The sequence below is a fragment of the Chrysochloris asiatica genome, unplaced genomic scaffold, assembly GCF_000296735.1.
Source record: "Chrysochloris asiatica unplaced genomic scaffold, ChrAsi1.0 scaffold00129, whole genome shotgun sequence".
Classification (NCBI taxonomy): domain Eukaryota; kingdom Metazoa; phylum Chordata; class Mammalia; order Afrosoricida; family Chrysochloridae; genus Chrysochloris; species Chrysochloris asiatica.
The window spans coordinates 147,261-157,954 of record NW_006408647.1 but is presented as its reverse complement, the minus strand read 5'-3'; positions in this window follow the sequence as shown (position 1 = coordinate 157,954).

Genomic DNA, 10,694 nt, shown 5'->3' with positions numbered 1-10,694 from the left:
GGTCGCTATGAGTCGGTTCCGACTCGATGGCACCTGACAACAACAACAATAGTATGGCTCTGTAGGATAACCACTGAACTGGTAACTGAAAGATTAGCAGTTCAAATCCATCTCCTTAGAAACTCTATACAGGGTAGCTAAGAGTCAGAACCAACTCAGTGGAACTTAACAACAACAATAGCTATGGCTAATGATCATGAGTATTTCTTTGTATGTTTACTGGACACATGAATGTATTATTTGATGAAGTATCTGTTCACATCCGCTGCCATTTTTCAATTGGATTATTTGTCTTTTTCTTTTAGAATATTATAGTTTTCCATACATTTTAGAGATTAGCTGCTTGTCTGATATGGCATTGCAAAAAAAAATTCCTAATCTGTGGGCTCTTTGTACTCTTTTGGCCAAATCTTTTGATGCACATTACGTATCAAAATTTTAGGAGGTCCCAGGTCATCTCTTTTATCTTCTACTTCTTATGTGGTTTTAGCTATGTTTGACAATGTATTTAAGATATGTATCAGAGTCCCTAAGATTGTCCCTATTTTTCATTGACGATCTTTATAGTTCTAGGTTTTACAGTTTGGTATTTGATCAATGCTAAATTTGTTTAGATGTGTGGTGTGAGACATAGGTCTTGTTTTATTTTTCTGCAAATGGATTTCCTGCTTTGCCAGCACCGTATTTTGAAAAGACTGTGTCTTCCTCATTCAATGTGATTTGGCCCTTTGCCACAGATCAGCTGACTGCACGTGGTTGGATTTGCTTCTATATTTTCAATTTTGTTCCATTGATCTATGTATCAATCATTGTCCCAATACCAGGCTGCTTTGACCACTGTGGCTGTGTAATAGATTTTGAGGTCCCCAAAAGAGGACCCCACTTTGTTATTAGGTAATACATTGCTTATCCAAGATATCTTCCCATCCCTTATAAAGTTAGTGATTAGTTTTTCCAGCTTTTTAAAGTATAACATAGGAATAGGGATTGAGATTATGTTTTGTCACAGATTGCTTTAGATAGTGTTGACATTTTCACCATATCAAGTCTTCCTACCCATGAGCTGGTATATACTTTCATTTTTGTAAGTCTCTTTTGGTTTCTTGTAGTAGAGATTTATTTATATTTTCTTTGTACAGGTCTATTGTTTCTCTGGTTAGAATTATTCCTAAGTAATTCATCTTTAGGGTGGCTATTGTAAATGGCATTGTTTTCCTGATTTCCTTTTCACAGCTGCTTTTCTGATCCAAGCATCCATTTTAATCATCCAATCTCTCTAAGTGTTATTTGTTATTTAGCATTATATTTTATTTCATGCCTATGAAACACACATATGTTTCTTTTTAAATATGTACTTGTTGTAAGGATCCCTGGTGATGCCATGTTTAAGCCATCAGCTGCTAACCAAAATGTCAGCAGTTCAATGCCACTAGCTACTCCATAGGAGAAAGATTGGCAGTCAGCTTCCAGAAAGATTGTTGTTGTTGTTGTTGTTAAGTGCCATCAAATCGATTCCAACCTGTAGCCACCCTGTACAGGGTTTCCAAGGAATGACTGGTGAATTTGAACCACCAACCCTGCAGATCATACCAACTTTGCAGTCCAGTGCATTAACCTATAGCACCACATCAGCACCCCCTCCCTAAAGATTATCTATTGTCACTGAGGTGATTCTGTCTCATAGTAACCTTACAGGACAGATTAGAATCCTCATAGATATTCCAAGTTGTAAATCTTTATAAAAGCATTCTGCCTCATCTTTCTCCCTGGCGTATATGTGGATTTGAACCTATGATCCTGTGGCTTATAGTACAATGCTGAATATACTTTTCAAGTAGGGCTCTTTTAGAAAAGATCATAGTCCTGAAAGTTCTATGTGGTAGTTCTACCCTGTTTTATATGGTTGTTAGGGATTGGAATTGTCGAAAGGATGATGGGCTTGATTTGTATAAATATCATAGCATGATCTAGTTAGATGAATCACAGCAAATGTTTCCAAAATATTGTTAGTACTATTTTAAATTTTTGAAGATTTCATTGATAGAATAATTCCTAGTCATGTTTACTCCACTTAGAGAAAGGCAGCATACAAATAAAGAAATGAAAATAAATTTATATTTTACCTTCCCTTCTGGGAGACATTTTAAACATCATTATATTATGTTGTTGTTCTGCTGTTAAGTGCAGTCAAGTCAGTTCTAACTCATAGCAAAACTGATTATGGTTTTTGAGGAGCGATTGATGGGTTTGAACCACCAAACTTGCTGTTAGAAGTCAGTGCTTATTCATCAGCACCATACCAGGACTCATTATTGTATGTGTTGTTCTTTGTTGTTAAATGCTATGCAATCAGTCAGTTCTGACTCATAGCTACCTTATATAGTGTTTCCAAGGAGCAGCTGGTGGATTTGAACCTACTGTTTGATAGTCCAGTGCCACACCACAGCAGTCCTGCAGAGCCACACCAGGACTTCATATATAATGTAGTTTTCATTAGGTTAACTAATTTAAATTACATAGGTTCACAGACGAACATATATACATAAGATAAATCTAAAACCAGATTAAGCATGAAAAAGTTATTTTAAAAAGTTATTTAAAATACCTCAGTTTTAAGTGCCATGTAAAAAGTTGCTTGAAAATCAGCACTACTTAAACTGTCTTTTCAGCTTAAAATGTTAAGTACACATAAATATGTAGTGAACTAAAAATTAGTGACATTTATTCATTCATTTAAATATTCTAAAGCAGTATTTCTCTGGTATATACTTCACAATAGATAGTGAAATAAAGGAATGAGAATCCTTTCAAAAATACTCTAATGTAAAGCATCTCTGTATGGACCTAACCTAGTATTAATTATCTTCAGTGTAAGCCTTTAGGTTTCAGATTCCATTAATTTGAATAATAGTGAGTTTGCTGAACAGAGAAAGTATTTACAATGGAGGGAGGTGCTTTTTTCAAAATCAGGATGTAAACTCTCTTTTGGCAATCTGAAGTGTGATTTTCTCAGGGGTAATCCATCTCAAACCAACAGTGACTACTCATTTTAATTAGTTGCCAGTAGTTTGTAAATTAAATTCCCCTTTCTAAAGTCAAAATTCCAGAAAGAGAATAGTTTCTTTTTGTTAATTGCTAAATGAGTTTTCAGGATAGGGTTGAATGAAGAAGGGGTCACTAATCAGCAGGCTATTATTAGATGACATGCATTTGTGGCTATTGAGAAATTTCTTATTGGGGCTAGAATGTTATCACGTTGAATTTACAAGTTTTTGGTTGTTTTTCATAAAAGCTACATTACCACATTCACTTTAAATTAAAGAGTTTTTTTGTTGTTGTTGTTTTTTTCAGGTGCTTTCGTGATTCTGACTTCAATTGGACATATGTGAAGTTATTTGAATTAAAAGTATGATCTAATACCCCAATACAAGATTTGATGCTATGAAGTACAGCATTCTAATCCCTTTTGTGATATTCACTCCCTTAGTGGCCTAAGGCAAAAATCTTTGTCTAGGTTTCAAAGACATATGGAAGTGCATGTAAACCTAGAAATCACACGCACCCTCGCACGTCCCTCTATTTCAATCAAAGGGAAAGACTTACTTGAAATTCAGTTCACGTTTGACGGAAAACTTAGAAATGGTTCCTCTATGCAAGTAAAATTCTTGAAGACTTCTTCCTACCTGAGAGTCTGAGATTCTTATAAATGGCTTCAGACTATTCAGGGAAGGATTTTCAAGGAGAGACTGACCCCTGGAGGCAGACAGAGCTACCTTTTGGCTGGATGTGACTCCTGTGATTTCTCAAAGGCCTCTGAAGAGAAGGCTTGTTAGGTAGAGGGCATAATTAAATGTGTAGCTCACCTCCTTCCCCAGATTCTCCCTCCACATACTTAACTTATTTGTAGAGGAGCTAACAGAGTCATGATGTTTGCTGCTTTATGTCATTGAATCAGTTGTGACTCATAGTTAACCTGACTCATGTTGTTTTTAGGTGCCTTACAGCCAGTACACATGCACAGCAATCTTACACACAACAAAAAGAAACACTGGTCGGTCCAGTGCCAACTTCACAAATGTTTCCCATTGCTGCTGCCACTGTACCAATCTATCTCATTGTGAGTCTTCCTCTTTTTCATTGACTCACCACTTTACCAAGCATGAAGGCTTTCCCCAGGGACTGGTCCCTTCTTACAATATGTACAAAGGATGAGAGAAGAAATCTGCCCATCCTGGCTTCTAAGTAACATTCTAGCTGTACTTCTTCTAACACAGATTAATTTGTCCATGATGCTTTTAACATTCTCCTCCAGCAGCATAACTCAAATACATCAATTCTTTTACAATAGCCTTTATTTAATGTCTGATTTTCACATGAATGAAGTTATGAGATTATTGAAAAGACATTGGCTTGGGTCAGGCACACCTCAGTCCTCAAACTGACATCTTTAAAGGGGTCTTGTGCAGCAGATTTGCCTAATGCACTTTGTTATTTGATTTCTTGGCTGTTCTTCCATGAGTGTATATGGTTGATTGGAGCAAAATGAAGTCTTTGAGAACGTCAATCTTTTCTCCATTTATCATGATATTATTTATTGGTCCAGTGGTAAGGATTTTTGCTTTCTTTACACTGAGGAACAGCCCATACCAAAGATGTAGTCTTTGTTCTTCAGCAGTTTTTAAGTCCACTTCACTTTCAGCAAACAAGGTTGTACCATATGCACATGACAGGTTGTTAATGAGTCTTCTCTAATCCTGTTGTCATGTTCTTATTCATAAAATCCAGTTTCTCAGATTATCTGCTCAGGATACAGATTGGACAAATATGGTCAAAGAATACAACCCTGGCACACACCTTTACTGATTTTAAACCATTCAGTGTCCCCTTGTTCTGTTTGAATGACTGCCTCTTGGTCTATGTACAGGTTCCTCATGAGTGTGAATAAAAGTGTTCTGGAATACTCATTCTCCACAATGCTGTCCATAACTTGTCATGATCCACACTTTCAGAAACCTTTGCATAGTAAATAAAGTGCAGGTAATCTTTCTGGTATTCTCTGCTTTAAGGCAAGATCCTTCTCACATCACCAATGATATCCCTTGTTCCATGTCCTCATCTGAATCTGGCTTCATCCTCTGGCAGTTCTCTATTTTTGTACTGTTGAAGCCATTTTTAAATTGTTTTTGCAAAATTTTACTTGTATGAGATCCTAACAACATTGTTGGATGATTTCTGCATTCTATTGGTCACCTCTCTTTGGAATGGACACAAATCAATCTTCCAAATTTCTTGGCATAGATGAGCGAGTGCCTCCAGAGCTGCATCAATCAGTTTGTTGAAAGATTTCAATTTGTATTCCTTCAATTCCCAGAGCCTTGTTCTGTGACAATGACTTCAGTGCACTTTGGACTTCCTCCTTCAGTATCATTGGCTCTTGATCATATGCTATCTCTTGAAATAGTTGACTATTGACAATTTTTTTTGGTACATTATCTTTGTTTATGCCTTCCATTTTCTTTTGATACTTCCTGCATCATTCAATATTTTATTTTATCCATAAAATCTTTCACCATTCTAAGTCAATACTTTTTTTTTTGTTTTTTTCAGTTCCTTCAGCTTAAACAATGCTGAGCATGCTCTTCTCTTACTCAAGAGTCCCTCTATAGGGTTTCTGAGGCTGAAAATCTCTACAGGAATAGATAGCCTCATCTTTCTCCAATGGTGCAGGTGATGAATTCGAACCACCAACTTTGTGTTTAATAGCCCAAGTTGTAACCCACTAGGCCACCAGGTCTCCTAAGGAAGTCATAAATGCCACATTATAAAAGTTTTTGATATTACACATCTCTAACTCTTTGCTTTTCTGAGAGTAGAGATGTACTTTATGTATCTTTATATCACCATCTCTTAGCAACATGTTTGGCACATATTTAGCACTAAGTGAATGTTTGTGGAGAGATGAAATTAACAAATGAATAAATCTAGTCCAATTCCTTTATTTTATAAAAGTTGAGAAGATTGTGTAAAGTCTCACACTTATCAGAAGATATTAAGGTTCCTTGAATATCCAACAAAAACATTGTGAAGAGGATGTAAATTATTCAGTCTTAGTTTTAAAGTAGTCAGGCTGTGATAAGATTCTTAAATAGTCTTGTAGAACAGATAGTAGCTAGCTATTTTTTCCAGCTCCCTATTATTAACCGTTATATTCTCAGCTTAGAAATGACTTTGTTAATTCTTTTCAAAAAGGAATATATAAGTTCCATTACCTTTTTAGCAACAAAGATATGGAAAATGGAAAATTGGCACAAATTAATCTAATGTAAGATGTTGTTCATTGTTGATTCACATTACTTCTGGTAAGGACATGGATTAAACACTTGATAAGTTCTTTCATACTTAATACTATAAAATGAAATCTATGAATGAGGCTGTATACGTGGGAAGGCAAGACGTTATTGTAGTTTTGATTCATAAACACTTGTCAAGGCACTGACAAAACAAAGGCAGCATTAAAAAAAAAAATCAATATACTTTCAAAATAGAGTGAAAAAGCAAACCCGCTGCTGTCAATTCAATTCTGACTCATAATGACCCTATAGGTCTACAATGGGTTTTGGACTATTAGCTGCCAAACTGTTTGAAATTGTAGCATCAGAGTGAAAAATGAAAGGAACAGACACAATTAGAAGACATATTTCATAAACATCATTTTAAATGCTAGGTATATTCATGCTTTCTTTCTATTTAAATTGTGTTCTTTAAATTGTTAAAAAAAAACAAACCAAAAAACCTGGTCACAAATACATGTCTATTTTCTCCTCCTTTTTACTCTACAAAAAAAAATGTGGTGATTGTGGTGTGCCATGGAGCTGGTTCCCATTCATAATGACCCTGTATATCGTTTGTTGTTGTTGATAAGTACCGTGAAGTTGGTTCCAACTCATAGTGACCCTACATAGGGTTTCTGAAGCTGTAAATCTTTACAGGAGCAGAATACCTCATATTTATCCTGAGGAACTGCTTGGTGGTTTCAAACTGCTGACCGTGAGGTTGGCAGACAAACTCGGAACCACTACGCAAGCCTGTAAGTAGTTATGGCAGTAGAAAGCCTCATTTTCCTGCTGAGGAGCAGCTGGAAGTTTATCAGCCCAACTTGAAACCCACTAAGCTATCAGTTGATTTTATGTGCCACAGAGTGAGTTCTGACCCATAACAACCTTATGTACTACAAAATGAAATACTGCCCTGTCCTTTGTCATCCTCACAATTGCTGATACACTTGAGCCCATTACTGCTGCCACTGTGCCAATCCATCCCATTGGGAGTCTCCCTCTCTATCGCTGACCCTCCATTTTACAAAGCATAATGTCCTTCTCTAGAGATTGGGCCCTCCTGATAATATGTCCAAAGTATGAGAGAAGTTTGGCCATCTTGAATTCTAAAGAGCATTCTGATTATACTTCATCCAGTACAGATTTCTTTGTTCATCTGAAAGTCTGTGGTATCTTTAATAGTCTTCTCCAACATTATACCTCCCATGCATCAATTTTTCTACAGTCTTCTTTGTTTATTATCCAACTTTCACAGGTATATAAAGCTCTTGAAAATGGCTTGGGTCAGGCACAGTTTAGTAATCAAATGATATCTTTGCTTTTGAATACTTTAAAGAGGTCTTGTGCTGCAGATTTGCCTAATGCAATATGTCATTTGATTTCTTGACAGATGCATCAATGAGTGTTATATGGTGGATCCAAGCAAAATGAAGTCTTTGACAACTTCAATCTTTTCTTCATTTATCAATATGTTATTTATTGGCCCAGTCGTGAGGATTTTTGTTTTTGTTACATTGAGGTACATCCCATGGTCTTTGATCTTCATTAGTAAGTATTTTAAGTCCTCTTTACTTTCAGCAAGCAAGTTTGTATCATCTGCCTATCAGAGGTTGTTAATGAGTCTTCCTTCAATCCTGATGCCACTTTTTTCTTCATATAATCCAACTTCTCAGATTATTTGCTCAGCATACAGATTGAATGTTTTTGGTGAAAAAAATATAACCCAGATGTACACCTTTCCTAATTTTAAGCCGTTCAAGAGTCCCTTGTTCTGTTTGAACAATTGCTTCTTGGTCTATGTACAGGTTACTCACAATTAAGTGCTCTGGAATACTCACTCTCTGCAATGTTGTACATCGCTTGTCATGATTCAGACAATCAAAAGCCTTTGCATTATCAATAAAGGAAAGGTAAATATCTTCATGGTATTCTCTGCTTTCAGCCAAGATCCATCTAATGTCAGCAATGATATCTCTTTTTCCAAACTCTAGTCTGAATTAAATCTGAACTTCTGGCATCTTCCTGTCAATGTACTGTTGCAGTCATTTTTCAATTATCTTTAGTGAAAATGTACTTGCATTTGCTATTAATGATATTGTCTGATAATTTTTACGTTCTGTTTGGTCACCTCTCTTTGGACTAGGCACAAATACAGATCTCTTTTAACCAGTTGGCCAGGTTATACTAGTTATACTACCAGAGCGCTTTACAAAAAAATGTAGATCTTTATATATTTTAAATAAATTTAAATTTCATATCCTTAAGTTCTTTTCAAATATTCTCAACTCTTCATTTCTCTCACATATAGTCTAGAATTTATTTACATTGGCATCTGACAATTTCCTCTATTTTTTTTTTTTTTAAAGAAAGCATTTATTTCTGCGGATAAAACTAATATGTTCAAAGTATAAAACAAAGGTAATTTAAAATATGTTTGGCAGTCTTACTAATTTCAGTTAATTTATTCTTAGGTTTAATAACTGAGTTTATTCTGTATATTGTCTTTGCATCTTGATTTTCTCACATAATATAATATTCTTAAATTCTTAATAAATTTTTCAATACCAAGTTATCACTTGTCAGAGTTTTAAGAATTAAGTATTAAAAAGAAAATAACAGTCTTCATTGAACAAAAAAAATGTGATATTCCATGCCATATTAGATGAACAATATTAGAGTCTTTAATGAAATCCACTAAATTAATATAATTGGATATACACTGAAAGTATGTTCTACCTTTCTGTATTTTCTTAAACATTGTTGACAAAATTCTACATGAGGTGAAAATGGAAAAAATTAATAGCAAAAATTTGACTTTAAATATAATGCTACAAATCAAGGAGCTTACTGTGGAATTTTAGAAAGACAAGAGTTAAATATCACCTTTTAAAGAAAATTTTCCTAAATTTTACTTTTAAGATTTTCCTTTATAAAAAAGCTTCATATTGCATTTTAATTTACATTGTTATTATGTGCTGTGGTGTCAGTTCTGACTCATAATGAACCTATGAGTTTCTGAGAGTTGTCGGTGAGTATGAACTGCCCACCTCACTGTGGAAATGAAACAAATTATCTATCATACTTTTAGTTCAAAGTAAACCCATTGCTACGTAGCCAATTCTAACTCATAATCTCCGTAAAGGATACAATAGAACTGCCACCATAGGTTTGTAAAAGCTGTAAATCTTTTACAGAGGAAGACTGCCACATCTTTCTCCTGTGGAGCATGAAGTGGTTATTGGGTTCGATATATTGACTTTTCGGTTAGTCAATCAGTTAACCACTGTGCCACCAGAGCTCCTCCAAGGTAAATACAAGTGTAAAACTATATCCTCTGCAAATTTACAAAAAAATAAAATTCAAAATAATTTTAGAATTTTGGTGGCATCATTCACCCAAGGACTACCAGTGATGAATTCCTACCTTTGGTCTTCACAAATGAAGGTGATATATAAAGGCAAAATTGAGAGATTTCAAATATTATCACATTTAGACATCATGTTCTTCTGTGCTCTTATTCAGGAATACTAAGCATTTTCTAGGTGACAGTCGGCCTACATCCTCAAGTTATATCAGAGGCTAGGTTTTCAGAAGTAGATCTCTAGACCTCTCTTCTAAGGTTGATTTGAACCTCTAACATTTAGGTTAGCAATCAAATGTGCAAGCTTTTTGTACTGCCTATGAATTCTGCCATTTTAATTTGTTCTTGCTGTTAGATGCCATCCAATTGGTTCCAACCCATAGCGTTCCTATATACAACAGATTGAAAACCACCCAGTTCTTCACCATCCTCACAATTGCTGCTATGCTTGAGCCCATTGATGCTGCCATTGTGCCAATCCATCTCATTGGAGGTTTCCCTCTTTTTCATTGTCCCTCCACTTTACGAAGCATGATGTCCTTCTCATCATATAAAGTTGTTGTTGTTATTAAGTACAGTGGAGTCGGTTCCGACTCATAGTGACCCTGCACAGGGTTTCTGAGGCTGTAAATCTTTACAGGAGCAGAACGCCTCATCTTTCTCACGAGGAACTGCTGGTAGTTTTGAACTCCTGACCTTGTGGTTTGCAGCCCGATTCGTAACCACTACGCTACAAGAGGCACCTCTTAAAAAAAGAAAAAAAAAAGATGTGTGAAGTGCATTTCTTAATCATATCTAAGTATTATGTCAATGGTTGGCTAATCAAATCGTTTGCACAGGCATCCTTAATTAAAACAGACCTTCTATAAAATGCAAATTTAATTTTTTTTTTTTTTTCCCTCCTCTTGGTGGTGGTGGCTTTATGCTGTAGAATCGGTTCCGACTTACAGCGACCCTGTACAGGGTTTTTTTTTTCCCTTCTCTCATTTTAATGGTTT